Source organism: Pelodiscus sinensis, chromosome 2 (assembly GCF_049634645.1).
Source record: "Pelodiscus sinensis isolate JC-2024 chromosome 2, ASM4963464v1, whole genome shotgun sequence".
NCBI lineage: Eukaryota > Metazoa > Chordata > Testudines > Trionychidae > Pelodiscus > Pelodiscus sinensis.
The window spans coordinates 222,861,908-222,886,662 of NC_134712.1; the positions used below are offsets into that span (position 1 = coordinate 222,861,908).

General features: G+C 38.1%; 2 long non-coding RNA genes and 1 other non-coding gene across 4 annotated transcripts in view; 1 reads left to right on the plus strand and 2 right to left on the minus strand.

Moving 5' to 3' along the window:
• Positions 1-501: 501 nt before the first annotated feature.
• LOC112545200 (uncharacterized) lies at positions 502-18,787 on the plus strand. 2 transcript variants are annotated; one of them, XR_012902070.1, is made up of 5 exons: positions 502-1,175; positions 13,323-13,397; positions 14,889-14,935; positions 18,252-18,326; positions 18,646-18,787. It is a non-coding gene; the product is annotated as an uncharacterized LOC112545200 (long non-coding RNA). The 2 variants fall into 2 exon arrangements; XR_003088668.2 differs by lacking the exon at positions 502-1,175 and having other exon boundaries at positions 12,688-13,397.
• On the minus strand, positions 1,071-1,144 carry TRNAN-GUU (transfer RNA asparagine (anticodon GUU)). The gene has a single exon. It is a non-coding gene; the product is annotated as a tRNA-Asn (tRNA).
• Positions 5,424-24,755, minus strand: part of LOC142827359 (uncharacterized) — a 31,383-nt gene continuing 12,051 nt past the window's right edge. Inside the window, exon 3 of the long non-coding RNA XR_012902071.1 lies at positions 5,424-5,773. This is a non-coding gene — a long non-coding RNA (uncharacterized LOC142827359). The remainder of the gene's footprint in view (positions 5,774-24,755) is intronic.

Genomic DNA, 24,755 nt, shown 5'->3' on the forward strand with positions numbered 1-24,755 from the left:
GCTTCGAACATAATTGCTTTTAACATTCATTTATGCAAAATACTTGACACGGCCAGTTGAAGGCTGATGAGCTAGTGCAAAAGGAGGAAAGAAAACGGGCCTGAAAATAGCTACAGCAACGGTATAAAACGTGCAGAGGGAATTCAAACGTATTGTAGGAGAGTTGAACAAAGCAAAGTGCTGCTAGGGGACTGCGCAGACCGATCTCAAATGCTCCTGTGGAGACATTTGAAGCTGAAAGTGAATTTGGCTCGACTTTCCTACCGACCCTCTTATATAAGATGTTTCCTTGGCATCTTCGCTTCTTCCTCCCCTCCTCGCGGGTGACTTAAGCACATATTTTAAATATTGTAAAATTCTGTTGCTGCCTTCCTAGCTCGCCCAAAGCCGAAGCTGAGCATTTGAACTTCGAGAGTAAATAGCAATCCCTTTTGCAGCTGCATTTCCCCAGCGCTGCGGCTCCCGCGTGCATAACTCGGCTGCACCAGGCCAGCCGCCAGGGTGCCTGAAAAGGACCGTCCCTGGAGCCACGGGCCTGCCTGACCCCCGGGCATTGCGTTACTGGCTGGGATCGGTCCATGCTCTGCCCCGCGCGCCCCGCACCCGGTCTCTGCACGGCCCGCAGGGAGTTAGGGCGCCGGGCGCGAGAGGTGCCGCCGACACGCCGCTGAAGTGGGGCCGGGAGCAGGCAGCCCAGGGCAGGCGAAGGCGGAAACCGTGGCAGAGGGACGCGGCGGTGCCGGTGACAGGGCCCGGGGGAAGCAGGCGCGCGGGCCCTGCAGGGAGCGTGGGGCTGGCCTAGGGTCAGCAAGGAGGGGAGGCTTTGCCCGGGAGAAGAGGGGATGGGGGGGCTCCGAGCCGGGGCTGCCCCAGAAGCATTCGCCCCCCTTTCCCCAGCGTGGAATCAGCTGCTGTTCCTGCCGCCTGGGTAGCCGCTGTGGCCAGAGCTCGCCCGGCTGGCCTGGGCGCCCCTTGCTCCGAATCACGAGCGGCTGCTGCGCCGCGGGATCTAATGGGTACCCCCTCACCTGTTCAGAAAAGCGGCTCTTGCTTGGGCAAAAATAAAATTGCGTCCCTGGGTGGGCTCGAACCACCAACCTTTCGGTTAACAGCCGAACGCGCTAACCGATTGCGCCACAGAGACGCTTACAGCACACTTGTTTCCAAGAGAGCTGGTAAGTAGTAGTGTCTCTGACACCAACCTTAGGAAATGATCTCTTTTCTGTAAAATAATTTATGCTGAATTTAAATAAACATAAGGTTTGACTGTTAAATCTAGTCACATGTAATCACTTGGTAGAGAAAAGAGAGGGTATTATAGGGTTTCTTTTTGTACACATTCTGCAAAAGTTAAAGCAAGGAGCAGTCCTGTGGCACAGATTTATTGGAGCATTAGCTTTCATGGGCAAAGACCCGCTTTGTCAGATGCATGTGGTCTTTGCCCACAAAAGCTAATGCTCCAATAAATCCAGGGCCAGCCCACATTTTGGCACCTGTGGCGGGGAGCTCAAATGACACCCACATGCCACCTTTTCTCCTGTTATGTCTCTTGTGCCCTCCTTCCTGCAGCACAGCACTCCACCATCTCTGTGCAGCTAGAGCAGAGAGAATACATATGCACCAGCAACAGACACAATTTTCTACACTCTGGGTCCTAGTGGCATCCTTCTACTGTCTGACACCTGAGGCAGCCACCTCAGTTCGCCTCATGGTAAGGCCAGCCCTGAATAAATCTATTAGTCCATGAGGTGCTACAGGACTCCTCGTCGCTTTTGCAGATTCAGACTAACACGGCTACCCCTCTGGTACTGTAAGAGTTGAATAATTTCTAAGCTCTCCCTTTAAGGGACCATTCTTTTGCTGAGAAATAAAGTCACATAGCACAATGAGTTAACCATAGATTATTATTACCATTTCTGATTCACCCATTATGCACACACATTCAAAAGCCATTCCTGAGTGTCTTTCTAAATTTACTTTATTAAAGTTTTTACTAGGTTGATTTTAATTGACTGGGGAATGTTGAAAAGGTAGGATTTTATAAGGTGTACAAAGGAAACATTTTTGTTTTAATTTAGTGGTCAGAACAATAGTGAAAGGGGAAGCTAACAAACACTTCAGTTATTTTACATAATAATGTAATATTAACCAAATCCATCTCACACACACACACACACACACACACACACACACACACACACACACACACACACACACACACACACACACACAGACAGAGCCCAATTCGATTCCTATTGAAATTAATGGTATCTGTCCATCAACCTGGCCATGAGTTTGCATTCCCAGAATGGTCCGTTCTCAGTGTGGGTGTGGGTGGGTGTGTCTTGTGAAAACTTGGCTTTATGCTCTGTTCTGCCATTATCCATTATGTGACTTTGTGCAAATCACTTAATCTCTGTGTCTCAGAATCCCCATTTATGGAAGACACACTTTTTCAGAGGGCTTTGAGAACTTTGGCAAAGGTACTACATAAGTGCAGTTACTATTACTTTGTTCCTTGGTGTATGATTTCACAAACTTGTTACTTTTGGTAGTGGCACCTTTCACTCATCTTTATGGCTGCGTCTACACTGGCATGATTTTGCGCAAATACTTTTAATGGAAAAGTTTTTCCATTAAAAGTATTCGCACAAGAGAGCGTCTACACTGGCATGTGCTTTTGCGCAAAAGTATCCATGCCAGTGTAGATGCTCTCTTGCGCAAGAAAGCTCCGATGGCCATTTTAGCCATCAGGCTTTCTTGTTCAAGAAATTAACCTGTCTGTCAACTCTGGCCCTCTTGTGCAAGAATACTTGTGCAAGAAGGCTTATCCCTGAGTGGAAGCATCAGACTATTTGCACAAGAAGCACTGATTTCATACATTAGAACGTCAGTGTTCTTGAGTAAATACTTACGGCCAGTGTAGACAGGTGGCAAGATTTTGTGCAAAAGCAATTGCTTTTACGCAAAATCTTGCCAATGTAGACACAGCCTATGGCTGTTAGCAGAGTGGAGAGTAAGAGCGGAATGATATGCAGGCCCCCAACAGCATTTAAAATATTTTAAAATTAATTCTTTTTAGGGCACTTTGCATCATGTCAAGGGCTCTCCTGCTTGTGACATACAGGCTAGTCTCAATGTTAAGAACACTGATGGTGGCTCTTTACATGTCTGAGTCCCACCTGCTCTCCATCACCCTGTTGTGCATAGTAACATGCACAAACACACATAGCAAAGAACCAAAAAGCAGAGGTAGCATATCAGTACCCCACTCAGTAAAATACTTAAACATGTGCCCCTACTGCAGGTGCTAGTTCTTGCATTGACTTCCAGGGGATAACCCAAGTCAGATCTTAAAAGTTAGGAGTGTGTTGTGCCTATGGCCTAAGATAGCTTCAGGACCAACCTGATACTAATCAATAATTTGAGTGTTTTACTTTACACACATGTGTAGTCCCACTGATTTCAATAGACACATGCAAGCCTTTGGAGGGTTGGAGACCTGGTGCCTACATGTAAGAGAGAGATAATGTAGAAAGTGGGAAGGAATTGGGACCTTTCACACACTCTATTCCCTATACCCGCTTATAAAAAAAACAGTTTGATGATCTAGAAAACAGAAAACATTTCACATGTAATTTCAGCAACGAAGTGGCTAGAAATCAGAGGACTCTCCCTATTAATAACAGAATAGAATTCCCAAATTATTAACTAAATTTCTACACTTTTTCATGGGAAGCATCCTTTCTACAATGTGCTTTAGATGCACACTGACCTAAAAGAGTGTTTTATAATTCTATATATAATTTTCTGAAAGCTATCTCTAAGCTGCTTTCCAGGAACCATCCATTGTAGAGGCCAGCTAAACAGCCTTCTATACATTGCAAATGTGGAAACAGTCACTCCTATGTCTTCCAAAACATTTGTTGCTTATTTTGGAGTTGAAGCCTGGAGATACAGTTTAATGTTACCAAGTTTCTTTCATCTCTCTCTATATATATTAAAAAAACTTTTCCTGCGGGATGAGATAGTGACATCAACACTTTAGCTGCCCAGCCTTCTCCCTCCCTCCTTCCCTCTCTCTCTATCCGGTGCTGGGGACGGGGCAGGAGCAGCACAGGCTCCCCAGGCTCCCTGTTGCTCCAGGAGGTGTGGTGGGATCTACGAGGACTTTCCCTTTCCCTCTCCCTGATGCTCAGTGTGGGGGAAGGGAGCAAGAGCTCCATGGCCTCCTCCCTCCCTGGTGCTCAGGATGGGTGGAGCTGCACAGCCTTTCCCTTCCACCCCCTCCTCCCTGATGCTCAGGGGAGCCCTGCAACGTCCTCCCTGGTGCTTGCGGGGAGAGAGCCCCGTGCCTTCCCCCTCCAGTGCTCTGCAGGGGGTGGGAGCTGCATGGCCTCTCCTCTCTTCCTGGTGCTCTAGGGAGGTAGGAGGAGGATTGGTGAGTGTAGTGAGCAGGGGGCACAGCCCCCTAGTTTCTATGAAATTTTTGGTGCTGGCTACACTCAGAGCTTGAATACTGAATTAGATGTGTCACTGATCTAGTCCAATATGGAAATTTCTATATTCCTATGACAAAAAGGCTGATTTCCTTCTAGGAATCCCATGAGCCAAGTTTTATTTTTACAGTGCTCCCAACAACAAACGATAGAAAAATGTGGATGTGAAAGAGGGATTCAAAAACATGGACAACTAAAGAAAAGCTAGTTTTCCTGATTGAGAACAAGTTTTTATTCTCCCAATAAAATGTATTAATGAACGACACCCATAGTCTTTGTATTTCTAAGTGTATCATTTCAAATAAATATTAGTTAGCCATGAATTTTGAACTTGATTTAATACTTTTGGTTCACTATTAGTTTAGCAGTCCTGTACACTTGTGATGTTTGAAAATATAAAGTACCCAGATAGCAGAGGTCTGAACAATTTTTCCTTTTCAAAAATCTATAGATAATGAATAACTGAACTACACATTTATCTTTTCCAAGAGTGCAGTTGAAGATGTGACCTGTGCAGATTAATGGACCTATACATTTTACCTTCTTGGTAAAGTGGGGGGGAAAGAAATGCTGTAATTCAAAGAACATCTCTGCAAATGGAATTCACCTGTCTCAAGAGCAAAAAGAGGCCGCCAATGGAGATTTATAGATGCCTCCGGTACAACCAGCCCTGGATTCTCTCAGAATGCAAGTCACGCAGATAGGGATAAAAACAAATCAGACAACCCAGAAAATCTTCATTGTTGCTAATCACAAGGTATTTAGTAACATCAAAAGTCAATCATTGTTCAGAATGTTTCAGAAATTCACAGAACAGCCACTACTACTGGTCATAATTCACAACCTGCTCTGCAATCTCACTGCCCTGCAATCTCAGCAAAGGGGCTCAGGACTGAATGGAAGAGAGCTGTCTGCTTACTCCTTGGCATGGTCCTCAGATCTTATCTTACGCACAATAGTAGGAAAGTAAAGGGAGTTTGCGCTGCCACCCTGCATAATGTACCTGTCAGCACTTCAGTCTCTAGGACTGTCAATTAAGTAATTCCTTAAAATTTAGATAAGCATATTTAACAAATGAAGAATAGAAATTGTTACTAGTATAAAAAGTATTAATCATGCCAATGATGGTTATACTGATGTAGCTTCCACATCTCACACACAATTCTGACGACTCATTAAAAAGGGTAATCCTTGTCTTTGCAGTTTTGTAGACCTGCATCTACTTTTATCACTTCTTGATCTATACTCAGCTCGATGAGATGTTGCTTCTGTTACTATGAAAGACAAAGTGGAAAAGTTATTCTTTTCTATTTAATATATGGAAATTTTATTTGTTGAAAATCCAGTTGCCACTGCCACCAAACAAGCATAGTTCCAAGTGACATGAAGACAAATATACCAGAATTATTTAGCTAGATTCCCTCATTTCCAAGAAAATGTCTCACTGTCTTAGTTTCTATACCTCACCATTGAGCTCAATAAAGAAAAATCATAAAGAAGAAATCTGCTGTTATCCTCTTGATGGTTTCTTTCTTTTTCTTTTCTTTTTTTCTCTAATGGGGTCTCACTACCATAAAACCAAAGAATTTTACATACTTAGAGTTAGAAAGGGAATTTCTTGTAGTTTGCAACAAATCGTACATTTGCAACACTGCTGCTGGAGTTTGAATAGTTCTGAAAATATAATTAATACTGAACAGTGTGGAGATAAATGAGTCTGATGTTAATGAACTTCAGTGCAGCCACTGAGTATTTTTATGGAACACAGAGGGAGCAGACAAATTCCTAGATTCTATGCTCTGAGAGGCAGCAAAGCTTTTTTGAGGTTCCTCATAATTCAGCACTCTAAGGTTCAATTCCAAAAATTAACTCATCCAGAAAAGTAGGTTTATTCAGTGCTTAAGTATATGCTGAAGTGTCACTAAAAGCTAATTAGGAGTAGATCCTAGTTTACAGTAGGAGTTTCTTAAATTGATTATGATGGGAAGATAAATTCTAAAGCAGATTCAAACATATACATTTTTAAAAATCTCTGAATTTGAATACAAGAAGTGTATTTGTACCCTTATTGTACCTGTCACTTTGCTCAATAGATAGCCCAAAGTTAATTAAAAATATAAAGAAAAAAACACACACTTTTCCCTAAAAAATTGATTTCTAGACATTCAGTCCAGAATGAGCTTGCTCATCTCTCTTTCGAAAGCCTCTAAAATTGGGTTGTCAGTTGGTTTCTATTGGTTGAGCCAGGATATGTTGCGTGGTTAGACAAGCATCCCTACAATTCCTAGTTTCCTTCCTTATAAGTAAGATCCACCAGTATAGACTCTGTCTGACACAAATGCTGTGTGATCTTCCACTATGGTTGTACATTACTTACATCAGGTTTGCCAAATCATAAGAGTTCAGTTATATGTGATGTGGCTAATAAAGCATAATTTATCCTACATATGTTAAGAGTCCTATTCCGTTTTTTCTGTTTACCATGTTTTAGGTCTTCATCCAAAATGTCCCAAAATTTTTGAATCCTAGCAGTCCGAGAAATTAATTTTGGCATTGCCAAAAATTCTAAAATATTAAGTGAACTGAAAAGTCTATAGATACATTCCCAAATCCTTAATAAACTAGTTACCAAAAGCATCTACTTTAGCTCCAGTACTTCCTTGACAAGTGGTCATATTCATCAATTTTAGCCCTTTATGTCAAAATTAAACCACCTGGCCAAATGAACTAAGGAAAAAAGCAGACAGACATACTGCTTCACTCCAGATATTTCTATCTATTGTATTCAATTTATATAAGGGTGTTTTCTGCCAGCTCAAAAATGCTGGTATTCTAGCCAAGAATCTCAGGGAATTTAAGATGACAAGTCTTATTAACATCATGATGGGCCCTTTCCTGAGGCCTTTGCCTAATCAGGCAATTTAGAGGGGAGACTAACATCAAATTCAGGTGTTAATGCTTCTTTATGGGCACATTTACACCCTTATGTGGTTCCTGCATTGCATATCAAAGGCCTTTCAAGGGAGGTCTCTGTGTACTCTGACACAGAGTATAAAGAACTGTACTAAAGAACTGTACTAAGTACTCCATATATTTTAGGCCTTCAGGTTTGCCTACAATTCTCTGATAATAGAGTTCAGCTGTCAAAACTAGGGGCCCAAACTTCATTTAATCTAATCTTCCATCATGAAAATAATCTTGAACTACTTGAGATTAGCCTTGGCATAACTCTTCCTGATTCCTCTCTCCCTGAGAAGTGATAGAAATCTTCTCCCTGAGAAGCACTGCTAAAAAGCTCCTTTCAATCACTGTCTACCTCGTTGTCACTTGTAACACCAGGGATCCAGGTGAACTCCAGGACTGCATGAATTCTGATAGGCTGAACCTGCAAAAAAATATTACTTCCCATGATTAGTGCAGAAAAAATGTGAATCAGGAAGCATAATTTCTTTCCCAAAATGATTCTTTAGGAGGTATTTTAGAGTGTGAAGATAAAAACAAGAGAATTTTCCTGCTTCTGTTTTGTGATTTAGGGAAGTGGTCAAGCACCAACTGTTTATTGGTCTAGGAAAAGGGGATCCAGTCCTATATATATGAATTAATCGATTCAGTAAAGGCCTTTTCAGTAAAGGAATCTGAGGTGAAAATATTTCTTGCCAATCCAATGAATGAGAACATCAGAATAAAACCAAATGAAGATAGCATTCAAACATCCTCTCATGTTTCTGAGCAGCTCAGCTGTGATGGAAATGGAGGCCCAAAGCATACGCAGATATAAAATTGAGATTGATGGTCTTCTAGGTGCTAGGAACGATTGGGGACAAAAGTGGGAGGTAGGTGCAAAGTATCAAAATGCATTTATATTTAAAACTATTAAATGGAGGACAAAAACAACGTTATCTTCTTATGATTCTTGGAATTAAAATAAATCCTGCTTTATGATGACTTAATGTATGTAGAGATTTATGGGGACATTCCAAGTTAGCTCTGCAGGCACAGAGATTCAGCTAGTGAGGTAACAAGACTGGAGAAGTGATTTCTTTCTTTTGTGCTGCTGTCCTGGAGCTTATAAGGAAAGACTGAATTTAATATAAATCTCTGGGTCTTAACATTGAATGTATCTATCTGTTTTAGAGAAAGAGGGAAAGAGAAAGAGAAGGGCCATGAGAACAAAAGAAAGGATGAAAATAAAGATAAAAGGAAAAGAGGACAGAGAACCGAGAGAAAAAGAGCAAAGGGAAAATGAATTTGAAAATAGAGGAAGTATAATTTTAAGCTCCATTTACAACTGTACCATATTCTGGCTTCCTTGACTTTTTTTCCCAGTAAAAGGTGCATTTTTTGCAGCTTCAGCAGCCTCTGCTGAGACTGATGCCAAAAAGAGAGAGTACAGAGGTAAATAGCTTCTCTTAATGCCTTAGTTACAGCTGCCCTCTTGGATGGTGGAGTCTCCACTAAGGCAAAAGAACAGACAAGGTACCTATTGATTTACTTACAGTCCAGCTTCCCCCTCTTCCTTCTCTTGGCCCCTGGCTTCTCAGATCTTTCTATTAAACTTTTAATAGTGGGGAACCCTAGGCTCAGGGCAGCACTACAGTCATTCATTAATGTCTACCTAGCGAACAAATAACTCTTTAGCTGCACCCTAGGTGTCCAGCTTGCTTTGTGCCTGGAGGGGGATTTGTAATCGAAACAGGGAAGCGCAGAAGCAAAGAGGAAAAATGGGCAGTAATAACCTGGGAACTGGCCTTTCATTCAGGTAATGTACAAGACACATGTTAATGATTTCAGTTTAAGTACCAGGCAGAGAACAAACTAACCATGCAGAAAACCACCTGCATGTGCCAGTGTCGTTGCACAAGGACTTCTAAGGAAATGGGCAGCAAGAAGTAGGTTGCTGGATTTGGGGGGGGACATTGTTTTGTTGTTTCTTGTTTCACTCTTTATTCTTTTTGAAAATGCTTTTAAAAATATCTCCCTAATGGACCAACATGCTAAAAATTCTTCTAGAAACATCCTCATGTTCCTTTAGGATAATGCAGGTCTGTGGTTCAAATAGCAATTTCTATGGATATTTAGATACAGTGAATAGACTTTTTTCAGCAGGCTTTCCATACATAAAATCAGGAGAGCAAGGAGGTATGAGATGAGGGGGAAAGAAAGGGGAGAGACTGCAGTGTAATTAAGTCCATCTTCAGAATTCAAAATTTGCTTTGCAAAGGCATTCAGGATAAACCTTTGTTCATACCAAATTAACAAAAACAGATACAAATTAATCTACTTTTGCTTTCTATCCAAAATTATTTGGATGCAAAAAGAACTTTTCTAATCTCTTTTTTCTTCTTGTATTTGTCCTTCTAGATCTGTTCTCTACAGTGCCAGCTGCATGAGGCACTGATTTGTCCACCTTGCAGATGCCATAAGATGGACACATCAGCCTACTGCATGTAATAGAAAGGGGTTAATATGTTTAAACACAACAAAAGAAAAATGACTTTAAAAAGGTGGAAAGGACGGTAAACTCCCTTGAAAGAAAATATATTTCCTTTTTCATCCCTAAATATTTGCGATCAATACTTCACTATTTTCCAGGCTACTCAATAATACAGTGACACTATAAGAGATGAGAGGGCCTAGTTAGTGACTACAAATTGGCAATGATGTTTTGAAGGCTCCTGCAGAAGAGCTATCCATTTTTTAAAATACAATCTCTTGCAGAACACCCTGGAACCTTAGCCTTTAATATAAAAATATGTCTATAGGAAAGGAACTGGAGCGAAATTTGGGTTTCATCCCAAACTCTATAAAATTAGCTGACGTTGCTTTGTAGCATCATGTGCTAATTACAAAAGGTAATGGAGGGGTATACAGGCAGTCCCCGGGTTACGTACAAGATAGGGACTGTAGGTTTGTTCTTAAGTTGAATTTGTATGTAAGTCGGAACTGGTACATATTGTAGGGGAAACTCTAGCCAAACATTTCTCCAGAGCTCAGTTTTATTCTCCCACACCTCACTTCCCTCAGTCCTTTATTCTCAAGCTGAGGTGTCTGCTGAGAAAAGCCGCTCCGGTCTCCCTGGTCTGCTGGGGGGGGGGGGCGCTAGCTTCGCGTCTCCCTGGTCTGCTGGGGGGAAGCAGCTAGTGTGGGGTTGCCTCACCCCGTTTGTAAGTAGGGATCCGGTGTAAGTCGGATCCATGTAACCCGGGGACTGCCTGTATTACTAATGTCTAAGTGAAGCTTAGCAGGTCCATAGGTAAACAAGGCAAGGTAAAGGTGTTTTATATAACGATGCATAGTTCTTTCTTCTCATCTCTGTTGTCTTTCCCATGGAGGACTTCAGGGGAATGTTAGTAATTATTAACTATCATTATTATTCTGTTATAATTTATTACAGAGGTAACAATGATCTAAATCCTTCTCAATTTGCATACACAATTCATTCCACTGGTTTCAACAGGCCTACTCATGTTGGTAAGCCAAGAAGATTTAAGCATACAAAAATAAAGGTCATTAGTATTCTTTAATGTCTAAGAATAGGAAATATCAGTTACATTTGGGCTAAAATCCAGAGAGCAGCACTTAGCTCAAGTAGCCAGAACAATCATGGAAATGTACAAGTCTCAATAGAAAGGGATCCTCCATGCCAAGCAACTCTAGGGCTGCAGAGTACACTCTGAAGCCTTTAGCACAGCCCTCTTAAAGGGTGGAGAACAGAAGGATCTGCAGAGCAGCAGATCCTTAACCTGGCTCAAGCCCCAGCCTCCTCTCTCTACCCCTACAAGTTGTGATGCAGTGACCTTGTACAATCAGCCCTACAACCAGCAGGAGATGTACATCCCTTTATGACCCTTGGCATCCAGCTTCCCTCTCTGTTGCCATAGAACCACACCTGTTGACCAGTACTGGAGTCCCTATAACAGCAGGAGGGCTCCTTAGTCTCCCCCCACTTTTTTGCCATTATATGAAGTCCATTCTAAGTGTCTTGAGGTTCATATTTGAATTAGATTAAAACAATGGTTAGTATATGTATCTGAAATTCAACTTCAGTAAAGCAAATATGATTTATAAAAAATACAAAGGGCATATATATCCACTGTCATTGTGTAGGCTCCTCAGTTTGTAAGGTGTGTAATTATTTTTTTCCCCTTCTTGCAAGTAACTACACTACTTGCCTTCTGATCAGTATCCAGGAGAAACTTTGTCTTATTGAAAATACAAAACATGAAAAAACATATGCCCACATATGGCTTAAATGTTAAAGCCTTGCTATTCTTGCTATTACACAGTTAACTGGCCTTTAAAATACTGTAATAACATTTAAATCACTTTAACAATTGTTTTCTTTATGTATTCAGAATTTCCAGATTTTCCAAGATTTTACTTTACTTTCTTTGCAATATATAAAAATAATTTGTTAACCTACTTACACAGATTATGTGTGTGGCTGTTTATGAACCTGGAAACCTTTAATCTTTTTTTTTTCAGTTAAAATAATCCATTCAATTGTACAATTCAAAACATTCCACTACCCACAAGATAAATAAGCAACCCTAAAATGGCTCTTGTTTTCTTTATTTGTTCCATATGTTTTAAGAACTTGATTTTCTTAAATTTCTTAAAATCTCTAGTCAAACAATATGAGCTGGAACAACCCATTACTATAAAACCAATATAGAAAATAACAATATTTATGATCTTCTAAAAATCTAAGGGCCTACCTCAGCAAAAATACATTCAGCTCTTATGCACTACATGACCATACAGAAGCCTTGAAAAATTCATTTTGGGGGGCTTTTTCCACCTTTAACAGGGGTTCTGTCTGGTAGATAAATGTATTTTTATCTAACATAACCAATAGTCATTAACCTGCCCCCTTACCCATGTTTCTCATAAATTACATGAATCAGAAAATTGTTCATTTCCTCTTCCTCCAGTTGTGACTTAACATGTTATGAATTTAGCTAAATTTTGCTGAGACTGGATGTGAAATTACACTTACATACAGTTAGCCCTGCATAAAACTATTCAGTGATGCAAAACACTCATCAGACACTTCAACTATTGTTCTATTATAAATAAGGCTGTGCTTGAACTGTGAGATGATTATCAAAAAATACAGCTGAGTTGAGAACAAGCCATGGAAAAAGGTGGAAAAGTAATAATGGGCATTATTTGTGGTAAACCTAAGCCTATGTTGCCCACCTGGCTCTGAAAGGCTATGTCTAGACTGCAAGCCTCTTTCAAAAGAGGCTCTTTCGAAAGATACTTTCGAAAGAGCCTCTTTCGAAAGAGCGCGTCTAGACTGCACGCGGAATTTCGAAAAAGCAAGCCGCTTTTTCGAAAGAAAGCACCCAGTGAGTCTGGATGCTCTCTTTCTAAAAAGCCTGTTTGCTGTCAAGAACGCCTTCTTTCGAAAGAGCACTTTCGAAAGAAGGCGTTCTTCCTCGTGAAATTAGGTTTACCACCGTCGAAAGAAAAGCCGCATTCTTTCGATTTAATTTCGAAAGAACGTGGCTGCAGTCTAGACGCAGGTGAAGTTTTTTCGAAAAAAGGCTACTTTTTTCGAAAAAACCCCTGAGTCTGGACACAGCCAAAGAGAGCATTCAAGGTGAAGAGTGGAAGTTCAGGGCTAAAAGGGAAAACATGGGGCTGAGAGTGGGGACTCCTGGCTCCTGCTGTCAGTCATTTTGGGCTCAGAGAGAGGCTCTTGCTGAAGTCACTCAGGGTTTTTAAGGAGCTTCAGGGGATAGCCGAGTTAGTCTGTTACAGAAGAAAAAAACATAGTCTATAAAATGCTACCAGACCATTTGTTGTTTTTTTCAGGGCTGTTAGTGAGGGCCCAGAGCTGACAGCAGTCACCCAGGACTCGCAACCCCGGCTGTCAAAACTGCAGTGGAAGTAAGTCTAATATTGCAGAATCCACAATTTCTGCAATATCATAACATAAATAGACCCTTAATTATAATTCTTATATTGCCACATTGTAAGTGTATTTCAGTAATGCTTACTGTTTGTCCTAAGTAAAAGACAATGGAAAAGGGATATAGAAAAGAAATGATCATTTTAGCATTTATTCAATAATTTCAGTTACATTTACAGAAGTTTTGGAGACTGGCCCTGGAAACCTGACACAGCAATTGTCACTGGTGTAAGTAATCATGTCAGAATTTACTCAAGTGAGTAAAAGTTGCAGGATTGAGTCCTAGATTCAAGAGTAAGTGCATTTAGTAGAAGATTTATCACAACCACAATTGTACTTTGTGTCCGGTACTGCTCACCCTGCTTATGTGGTTAGTTCCATTGACTTGAAGGGGATTATGTGCATAAATAAGGAAGCAGAATTTTTGCCTTAAATGTAAAGCATGCTGACTGACATTAATAATATGAAGATCATAGGCTGATGTTCATTAAATCTGAGTTTAATAGTCTGATAAAGGACTGTGTCAGCATTTTCATTATAAATCCCATTTTTAACTAAAGCTGGCACAGCAGGACTCAGCCCAAGAGATTTTTTTTACTTGACATTTGCAAAATATGTTTTGTTCATTTTTATGTTATTCAAGTAAAGAAATTGATTACAATCCTAACTGTGCTTGTGCAACTAAAAATTGGCTTGGAAAACTAAATTCTGCCAGTATGCACAGTAACTATTATTATTAGTAACTAAAGATTTTTAGAATGAATACTCATTTTCTATTTTTAAAACACAAAATCTAGCAACTGCATGCAATCATGACAAGGTACATGGTAAATAAAATGTGTTTTGAAATTTATACACATTTATAGTTACATAATAGATTAAACTATCACAAACATCACTTTTAGTACATTTTCTTTTCAGTTCAAATCTGTACTGTCTTTGCATAGACATATGAGTCACATAAGCTTTTTGACATTTTAAGGATGCAATCTTGCAAATATTTATGCACAAGAGTAGCTGAATAAAGATACTCACATATGTGCTTGCAGGCTCAAGCCCTAACAATGAGCAAAGAAATACATAGCCAAATCCCATTTATCTTACACGAAAGTCCAACTTTTTTAAGTTAAGAGACTACATACATATGTTGTGAACAAAATCTGGCCTCACATCTGATAACAAGATGCTACATACCAGACAGAGCAAAAAAGAAAATAACACAATTCATTCATAAGAGCAAACTATAGATATCTAATCATAAAACCATTTAGGAGACTTAAAATGCCCAGCACATACTGATACATTTTTAAATACAGTAAAAGCTGTGTTATCCGGCACTTTATCAGCCAGAAGGCTCTATTAACTAGCATTTCTGATATCTCTCAGTTCAAATCTTCAGTCTAATAACTGGCACTAGTCTACTGCCCAGGAGGTTATGCAATTGCTCATTCTGCACTCTGCTTTTACAGATTCAACCCAATCTCCTGCACCTTCAGCATCTACAATGATAAGTGAGGTTGGTAATGATAACCCTAAGGGACGGCAAGATCCTGCAGCACCTTCTGAAGTAGCAAAAATTAAATTATGTTCAATACCGTTTTAGGGTTAATTGTATTTTTAGTGACCTGGGTGTATGCCATGTGCTGTCCATATTGATATGTAGTATCATAAGAAAACTTACTCTATTGAAAACCTTACCTGTATACAAGTAAGTGCATCAAGGAACCAACCTCTCTGTGGTGCAGTACTATTACTTGATTGGTGAACACCTGAATACTATTTTATATTCTATTCATTTTATTGCATTCTAATTCTTTGAAAATTAGTATTTCATTGGAAAGTATAACTTTTAGTTAACTGATATTTTTGATTAACTGACACCTCCCATTCTCCCATTCTTGTTGGATAATAAAGATTTTATGTTTTTTTTTTAATCTCGAAGTTCTTTCATCTACATATTATTTTAAATAAATTATCAAATAACTAGTGCAGCTGTTTCTCAGTGATTAGCAACTGCACTTTTGTCCATTATTTGAAGCTATGTATGATGCACTAACCTCTAATCTTTGTTACTTGCTTATTTTTATAGAATGTTCCTATTCTAAGCTTTAGGTGATTGCAAAATTTTGTAATTTCAAAATACAGAGAGATACTTTGTTCTATTATATAGTTCTGATCTTTTTAAAAATCAAGTTAAACTGGTTTTGACTTACACGACCTTTAAAGTCTATATTGAATTGTGTTTGCTTTCAAATAATTACAATTATTATTTCAATTTAATTACATTTATTTCTTTATATTTCCTTCTGGCATACATCATGAATAAATTGTGAACCATGGGAATTCCAGAAGGCTAAAAAATTTAAAACTTCCTACAGACTTGGAATTTGACAATATAGCACTGGACTCTTTGTTTTAATTTTATATGATTTGCCTCAGGTAACATCTTGTGAAATTGTTCTTAAAATAATTACCTCTAAAATCTATTTAAACTGAAGAAACATTGAAAGGTCTGAATTTCACAGACTTTTTACTTTACCAATAAAAAACTACAAATGAACCAAATGTACTTTTTGCTACTTTTGAGTCTCTTGTAAACATAAAAGGCATGGATGCTGTTCCCAAGAAGGATCTTGTTCCCATGAAGTCAATTGCAAAACTCCCATTGATTTCAACAAAAGCAGGAATAGATCCAAAGTAGCAGCAATACCTATTGGTTCCTAGCAAAAGCCACTTCTTAGAGCAATCATCTTCTGGACCACCTTCCCACCAATTCATGTTCCAATTTGTGATTGCGCAATCTGCACAACTACACACACACACACACACAAACACAAAGTTTGTTGTCCATTTAAATTAGCAGGCTTGAGACACTAGCTCTATCCTCTATCTCCACCCCAATTCCACCCTCCCGCTCTCTCTGTGGGTGTCATGCACCCTCATGCCTCAGGTACACTAATGACTTCTTTCTGGTTCCTCCTTACTCTGTGCTCCTTTGCACACCTGAACCTTCTCTCCTCTACTACCATTCTCCTTCCTCACACCCAGCCCCACATTGCTTCCTCCTGCAAGTATTCTAGTCACCTTTATTGGCAGCTCCTCTTTCCTTCTACAGATATCTTGGCTGAGGTGCATCAAGGGCTCAGAACCAGCAGGTTAGCTTTCTGAGGGTCACTAGGAAGGGTTCTTTTAGAAAACTGCAGTACATTGATGTTACTGGATACATACACTATTATTTCAACAATAAAATATCAAACTCTTTTTATAGATATAACAATATGAAACAAAAATATGTCACAGTCTATCAGATACTGCTCCTGTATGAAAGAAAGAAAGCCCATGGATTTCAGTGTGAATAAAGTCAATCTGCACCCTATTTTAGCCAAATAAATGTATTTTAATGTAAGGTCACAGCAACCCTAAAAGCAACGTTACAAACAAGGCAGGTTCCAATACTTTCATGGCCTTTTAATAAAAAAGATGCAAGTTTCAAAACTGAAATGTATGGTTAGTATTAGTTACACATTTGTCTCATACTCCGTGCTGCTTTAATTTTACTATTGCACATCAATCTTAATTACAATTATATCACACAAAGAAGAGGACACAAATACTGTGTACCAGAAATAACTGTTAAGAATGGTTGGATTTCTTTGCTGCCAGCAATGGTCTAACTCTGGATCCAATCCTGTAACCATTGAAGATAATGGGAATTTTGCCATTGAGTTAAATGGGAGCAAGATTGACAACAAGCTTTCATAAATCAATTATATGGTCTGTGTGAAGGTTCTGGGCCTTCACTAGGCTATTGCACCTAGAAGAAACAAAGCAATGCTTTGAAATACTAAACCATCTCAATTATTGTCTTTACATTTTGTTATAACACAGATATTCTATAATTCAGTTAAAATCAAATATGAAATTGAAATAAAAGATAAGACCTGATCCTGAAGTTCTCAATCCCATTGATATCAATGGAAGTTTTGCCCAAGAAATTACTGCGGGATCAGGACCAAGGAGGAATACAATGTTTATCCAATAACATAAAAAATAATTATTAACATGTCATCAGACAATGAATCTTGGATACACTTGCCCTTGCTGGAGCAAAACCCCACCAAGGGAATCATAAAGGAAATACATTCCCTTTCCAAGCATACCAATGAGTGGGTATAGTGTGCAGGCTGCATAATCCTCCAGGATGGCACAGTCTGCTCTTCCTGAGATAGTGCAAAAGTGGAAACCCAGCCTGACCCTGCTTTCTTGATCCATGCGAGGTGATATCCATCTCCCAGGAATACATAGAGGGAACAATCCTTGGGCTAACCCAGGGGCAAGTTCTGTAACTGAAACTGGACCCTGCATGCTATCATATCAGTGCACTTGTGCAAGGGCCCATACCATATTTATCCTATCTAAGGCATCTACCCTATTTTTCAAGAATAACGGGACTGTCAAGTCCATAAATCTATCCATCAATGGCTAGGAACCCAATTCTCTTTCACAACTGCAGAAGCCTCACATGAAAAGAATATTTGGGGTATGGAGAAATAATAAATGTCTGCATCCATATTTATCAAGATTAAGTTTTCTACCTTGAATTGGAAATGCTTTATTATTGTTCAAGAACATTATATAGGAATATTTAATTACAATTGTATTATTTTCTATTATTCAATATTTATAGGTTTGTGTGGTCATGTGCAGAAAACAAAAGTAATACCCTATTCTGGGATTCACACAATAGGCACGCAAATATAATTATCTATTTACTTGAATGCTACAGAGAAAAATTATACTTAATGCTTGTCGTGCTTTTATATGTGTTACAGTTAGGAAGAAGAGAAGAATCATTATTGAGCAATGCTGTTAAAAAGGATTTTAAAACAAGATCTTAGCAGCAGAAGGTACAGTAGATAAATGATGCTCAGCAGATCACTGGAAATCAATCACTATTGTCATCATCATGATTTCAAGGGCAAGCAGGCTGAGCCAAGTCCTATTTGCCCTACACTTCTGAAGAGTCCCACTGTGTTCATTGAGTGAGAAGAGCAGGAAAATAATAATTTAATATTATTTTTAAAGGTATATTTTATCATGCTCAGCTAACTCAGAAATATATAAACTCATTTGACTCTTTTAAAAAAATCACGTTTGGGATTATAATAATAAAGGTGCAACATACAGAAGTATTGTGAGAAACTCATCTGTATTTCTTTGATTCAGTCAAATGACATTGGTCCAGGTTACAGAAGACGATACCCTCACATGGCACAAGGGTCAGTTTCCAGGGATTCCAGGAGCATCTGTGGCAGGAACCAGACCAACCACAGCAAATTTCAGCTGAAGTTGAATGTTATGAGAGATTTATGAGGGAGTGAGAGTGAAAACTGCGGTTTCTAATAAAAATTTGTGTGTAACCTCAATATAACATTTCGTGTAGTGAATGCTTTTATATACTGTGCATAATATTACTGTTTTATACTAGTAACTTCCATTTGAGGTGGTAATAGAGATCATTTAGTTTTCCGACAAACTACGCAATACTGATCTGAAATAGAAGCAAATCTTCATCACAATTTAACAAATTGGACCAGTACCATACAAAACAAAACATTATTTTTTAATTCAAGATAAAATTAATAAGAATATGAAGAATATGTAAACTCTATTTTCAAGTCCTAATCCAGCATTTTTCACATTTTTATATATTTGTTTTAAAATCTAATATTAATTCGAATTATTCCATCATTGCAAATAACTTCACCACCACATTCTGTAAGATAATGTAGCAAAGTTTATTCTGACTGTCAAATGATTAAAAAAATTAATGGTGATTAATTGCACATTTAAAAAATCATGATTAATTGCTGTTTTAATCACACTGTTAAAAAATAGAATATCATTTATTAAATATTTTGAATGTTTTCTACATTCCACACTGCTTTTGGCTTGGTATGGAGCAGAACCCATCATCAGCATGGAAACATATCCTTTCAAATAGTGGTTTAAGCACAAAGGGGCACACAGATATTTAATATATCTGGCATGTAAATACCTTGCAAAACCAGCTGCAAAAGTCCCATGCAAACACCTATTCTCACTTTCAGGTGACATTGTAAATAAGAAGCAGGCAGCATTATCTCCCATAAATGTAACCAAACTTTTTGTCTTAGTGCCTGGCTGAACAAGATGTAGAATTGAGTAGACTTGTAAGCTCTAATGTTTTGCACTTTTTTGTTCAGTTATGTAACAAAAAAAATTCTATATTTGTAAATTACACATTCATAGATCACTCTATAATACTTGTATGAGGTATATTGAAAAATACCATTTCTTTTGTTTATATTTTCTACAGTGCAAATATTTGTAATAAAAATAACATAAAAGGAGCACTGTACTCTTTGTAATTTGTGCTGGAACTGAAATCAATATATTTGAAAATGTAGAAAAATATCCCAAAATATTTATAATACTTTCAGCTGGCATTTTATTGTTGTTTAACAGTGTGATTAAAACTGTGATTATTTGTGATGTATTTTAATCAAGTTTTTTTTAGTTAATTGCTTGAGTTACTTGTGACTGACACCCTTAAAGTTAATATAAAATAATTTACTAAAGACCTAAGTAACCTCTCTTAATTAAAGAAAAATTTTGTATAAGCATTGGCTAGTCATCCATAGGTTACAATAAAATATAAAAATGTAGGTGTTACTTTATTTTAAAACAATTACATGAGAATTGGACTAGATGACCTGCTCCTAAGGTATCTCCCAACCCTCATCTTCTATAAGTCTATGATTGGGGTTTTTACATGTAATGTTATCATTCAATACTATTACCTGCTCCTGCTCCTATGGAAGTTACTGTCAAACCTCCACTTACACCACCAGGAGTGAGAGCACATCTTGTTTCTCATTTTATAACAGACGTCAAGTAAAATATCCAACTTTTCCCACTCTTTGTAAATAGAAACAGCAAACTGAATAAAATCATTGTCATATAGATACCACTTTTTCTAAGTAATTAGTCCATCTATCTGAAAAATCATCTCAGAAGGCATGAATTTGCACAAGATTATCCAAGATTATCCAGTATGAAAGCTTAATTTGAATGAATGAATGAATGAATGAATGAATGAATGAATGAATGAATGAATGAATTTTGTGGAGGTGCTGATTTGTATCATTGTGTATTGCTTCAATCAAAAGCTATACTAAATAAAAATAAAAATAAAAGTGATATATTCCTTCTTCTAACTAGTGAAGAATAACACCCTATCAAAAAGTAAGATGGGGGCTAAATCTTTTCACATTTGAACAGGTACCACCTCACTGGAGTCAAAAGTTAATAGGGCTGCAGGAGTGTAACTGGTGAGAGCATATTCTGGCCCATTCTAGGCACAATCCTGCAGTCTTTACACAGCCAACATTCCCATGACTTTGATGATGGTTTTGTCTGAGACGCTTAGGCTATGTCTACACTCATGGCTTCTTGCGCGATAAATATGCAAATGAGGCTAAGTGTAGAATATCGCCGAGCCTCATTTGCATACCTAATGAGCCACTATTTTTGCAGAAGAGGCTCTTGCACCAGAAGGAGCTGTCTACACTGCCCCTTCTTGAGCAAGAGAAACCCTCTTGCGCAATGCTGTTACGCCGATTATTTTCAGGAATAACGGCATTGAGCAAGAGGGTTTTACTTGCGCAAGAAGGGGCAGAGTAGACAGCTCCTTGTGGCACAAGCGCCTCTTCTGCAAAAATGGCAGATCATTAGGTATGCAAATGAGGCTCGGCAATATTCCACACTTAGCCTCATTTGCATATTTGTCACGCAAAAAGGCGCGAGTGTAGACATAGCCTTAGAGCGCTCCATTTGCTTTTTCTATAGCAGCAGTATTAATAAATGAGCTGTCAGTCAACGTGTTGCAGACATACAAAGTAATACATTTCTAATAGTGCACAAAAGATTGGCATACACTGAATATTTATTTGGTTAGTTAAATTTGCGAATCAGCAGCAATATATTTGTGTATCAGCAAGATAACATCAAGAGCAACCCGCATCCTACAAACAGATTCTGCTTCAGATAATACCAGAGTCATTTTATCCAAAATATGAAAAAAATAAACAATGAAGTTTTATACAGAATAGGGCAATAATTCATGAAAATTAATACTATGAGCAGATTATCCTCTCATTTTGACAGCACTGGTCAACAAAATAAATGAAAAGCAACAATAAATGAAAATCAATGCAAAGGCCTAGAGAGTAATTATTATTTTTAATATATTAATTCTGTACCTGGTATCAAATGCAATGACAGTAGGTACTAAATAAAACAAAACTTCTTTGGCATTGACATTTTTTTTTCAAGATGAAAAATGCACTGGCTTGGAATGCTTATTTGAACCAACTGTATGGTATTACTATAGTGTCTGGAAGTGAATGTATTCTTTGGAAGCACAGTATCATAATAAATTATTCTAGCAAGCATGCAGAATGAACATAGATCACAGACACAATCTGATTTGGCAGCCTAAGCGCAGACACTGCATGCACTCCTAGACACAAGCCTGTATAGCAACTATAAGCTACCAGTAATGGCCTGATCCTGTACTATGTATTCAGGAACCCTATTGCTGACTTCAGTAGGAGTTTTGCCTACATATAAGGTGAACCATTAGGTTCAATATTTAAATATATTAGCATGCATGATATGATTAATCATGTTCTCAGTGAGATCAGCAACTAAAATCCCATAAACTTCTATAGGGACAAGATCAGGATCATTACGTGCTACACATATGTTATTGCAATCATTACTGTATTTTGTTTTATTGAGGGTTTGTCTATAACTACTAATATGATTGTGACTTAAGTCCTCATTATTGCTGTACTGGTGAGAGAATAGCATGTTGCTATATGAAACACTGGAAAGCCAAAGAAATCAGTTTTGCCAGAAATTTCCACAGCAAACTGATGGAATGATTTTTTTTCAGATGTTCTAATAAAGGCCTCACACAGTCATGGAATCTGTTTATATTCTGTTACAATTATTAATGATGAAGTACTTTATAGTACCATAATCAATCTTTCTGTAGCTATTTAATAGCTATATGAGGCAAATCAAAGAGATTTTTCTCATAACCAGTGAGAAAATACTCACCAAACCCCACACATTTTGTAATCCACTAAATAGGAAACCACTGTACTGGTTTAATATTAATGCTCCAAAACAAATTGCCATAGCTAAATAATATTGCTTTTGTGATATGATATTTAAAAGAGAATTCAAAATTAGGGCTGAAATGTAGCCTGGGATTTGCCTTATTGTTGCACTGCAGTAATTAGTCATAACAGGATAACTTTCAGATGAGGCAGTTGAAAGCTTTAGTTTTAATCTCCCATTCCCTTCCTTTGGTTAATAACTTTCATGTTATCTAAATATTGGCTGTTGTTGTTAATATTATTAGCCCAATCCTGAAGCCCCTAGGCAAATCGCCCAGTGATGTCAAAGAGAATTTTACCTCAGTGATAGATGCCACATTATATACTATTTATTATCTGTCTACCATGTAAAAACATGTATTTACAAAAGAATTATGTAAATCATCTCTTCACAGGTAAGATTGAAGCCAGCTTCCCATAATAATATGGATATTGCTTAGCACTTATATAACATTTTTCACCTTCAATGATGTGTGTAAACATTAACTAATTAACCTAAATCTCAGCATGAATTAAATGGTGGGATATTGGTTTTTTAAATGTTATTTACCAATGTTTTGAAGTTAACTATTGTATCTTTACTCTGTTTCAATTCTATGCAGCTTGTTTATTTGCAAAGATGGTCAATTTAAGAAATATAATTTGATTGATTGGTTAATTGAAGTAGCTAATGTGTAATCTATATCTATATCTTTATCTATGGTGTTTTAAAGAGATGAGGCCAAATACTTTGCTGGCACAACTCCACAGACTTCACTGGAGCTGCACCATTTATACCAGCAGAGGAATTGGCCCTTAACATTTGTCTAATAGATTTTAATACATAATGGATAAGGTAAATAGATACTTTGTAAGTCTTTACTTTTCAAAATTCATATTATCTGCCCAATAAAAGGAACCTTTTAGAGTCAATCAGGCATTCAGCTATATTAGTGAGCCATCTATTTCTAAAAGTGTATTATAAAAGAACAGCTCTCTTGGATACTTTACAATGTATATTCTGATTTCTGCTTTATTTATGTGAAGTACTATCATTTTGTGACAATATAGACGGAAACAGCTACATAATCAAATCTGTTAATCTCATAAACTGTACATAAACTCTACATGTTTGTTTTTATCACATGCCCTGATGATATTTTTCTAGCAGAAAGCTGTTACTATGGCTCAAATTCTCTCCTTATCCCCTCTAAATAACGGGCCTGGATACCTGGGAGCAGGGAAAAGAAATTTGCCTCGTAGGCTGTGATGTGGTTCTACAATTGCTACTCCAGCCTAATCAGAATAACTTCTTTGGCACCAACAGCCCCCTATCACAGGACAGGTAAACACCCAGAATCAGTGCAGACTATGGATTCTCAGCCCCCTCATTGCCCCTTCCCTGGTTGTCACTATTTTTGGGTTCAAAGCTATGGACTTTCTATTCAGGATAAAATTCATTTTAATAATACAATACATAAATAATACTTTTATTATGTGTTTAACACTAACAATGTGCCCAGAACTATATTATATGCAAAAATAGCAGCCCTTGCTAGGAAACACTTGCAGTCTAACTGATGCACACACAGAAGGTGAAACATTCACGGAAAGCAAGAGGTAAGGCTAATAGAGGAATATCATTTTTTTTTTGTGAGGGAGGGTGTTTTTGTTTTTCTGCCTCAGCACTTTCTCTTGGGTTTCATCAACTAAAGTTCAAAATTTCTCAGCATTAGTTCCTTGTAAAGCTCCGTGAAATCAAGGCTTTTCCCATATTCCCTAGGAGCAAAAGTCAGACTGCCCTCATATGCTAATTCAGATCTACACCGATAGCTTCAGGCTGTCTCAGCTGAGCCTTCTCAGAGAAAATACTAAAAGAATAACAACATCCTTACTTGCAGGTTGGACAAAATTTTGGCTCTGTTCACACACCAATGGACTACATCCCCATTCACTAACACTGAAAGAAAGGCAGAGAAGGAAGAGGGGGGTGGGAGGCTGAAGACGGAGTGAGACAGAAGGCAAAAGCAGAAACAAAGAATCAGTAGCTAGAGACCAAAGAAAAGAGGAATGGTAACAGGAAATGCCCAAAACACCAATTTCCTAGCATTGTAAAAACAAAATGCA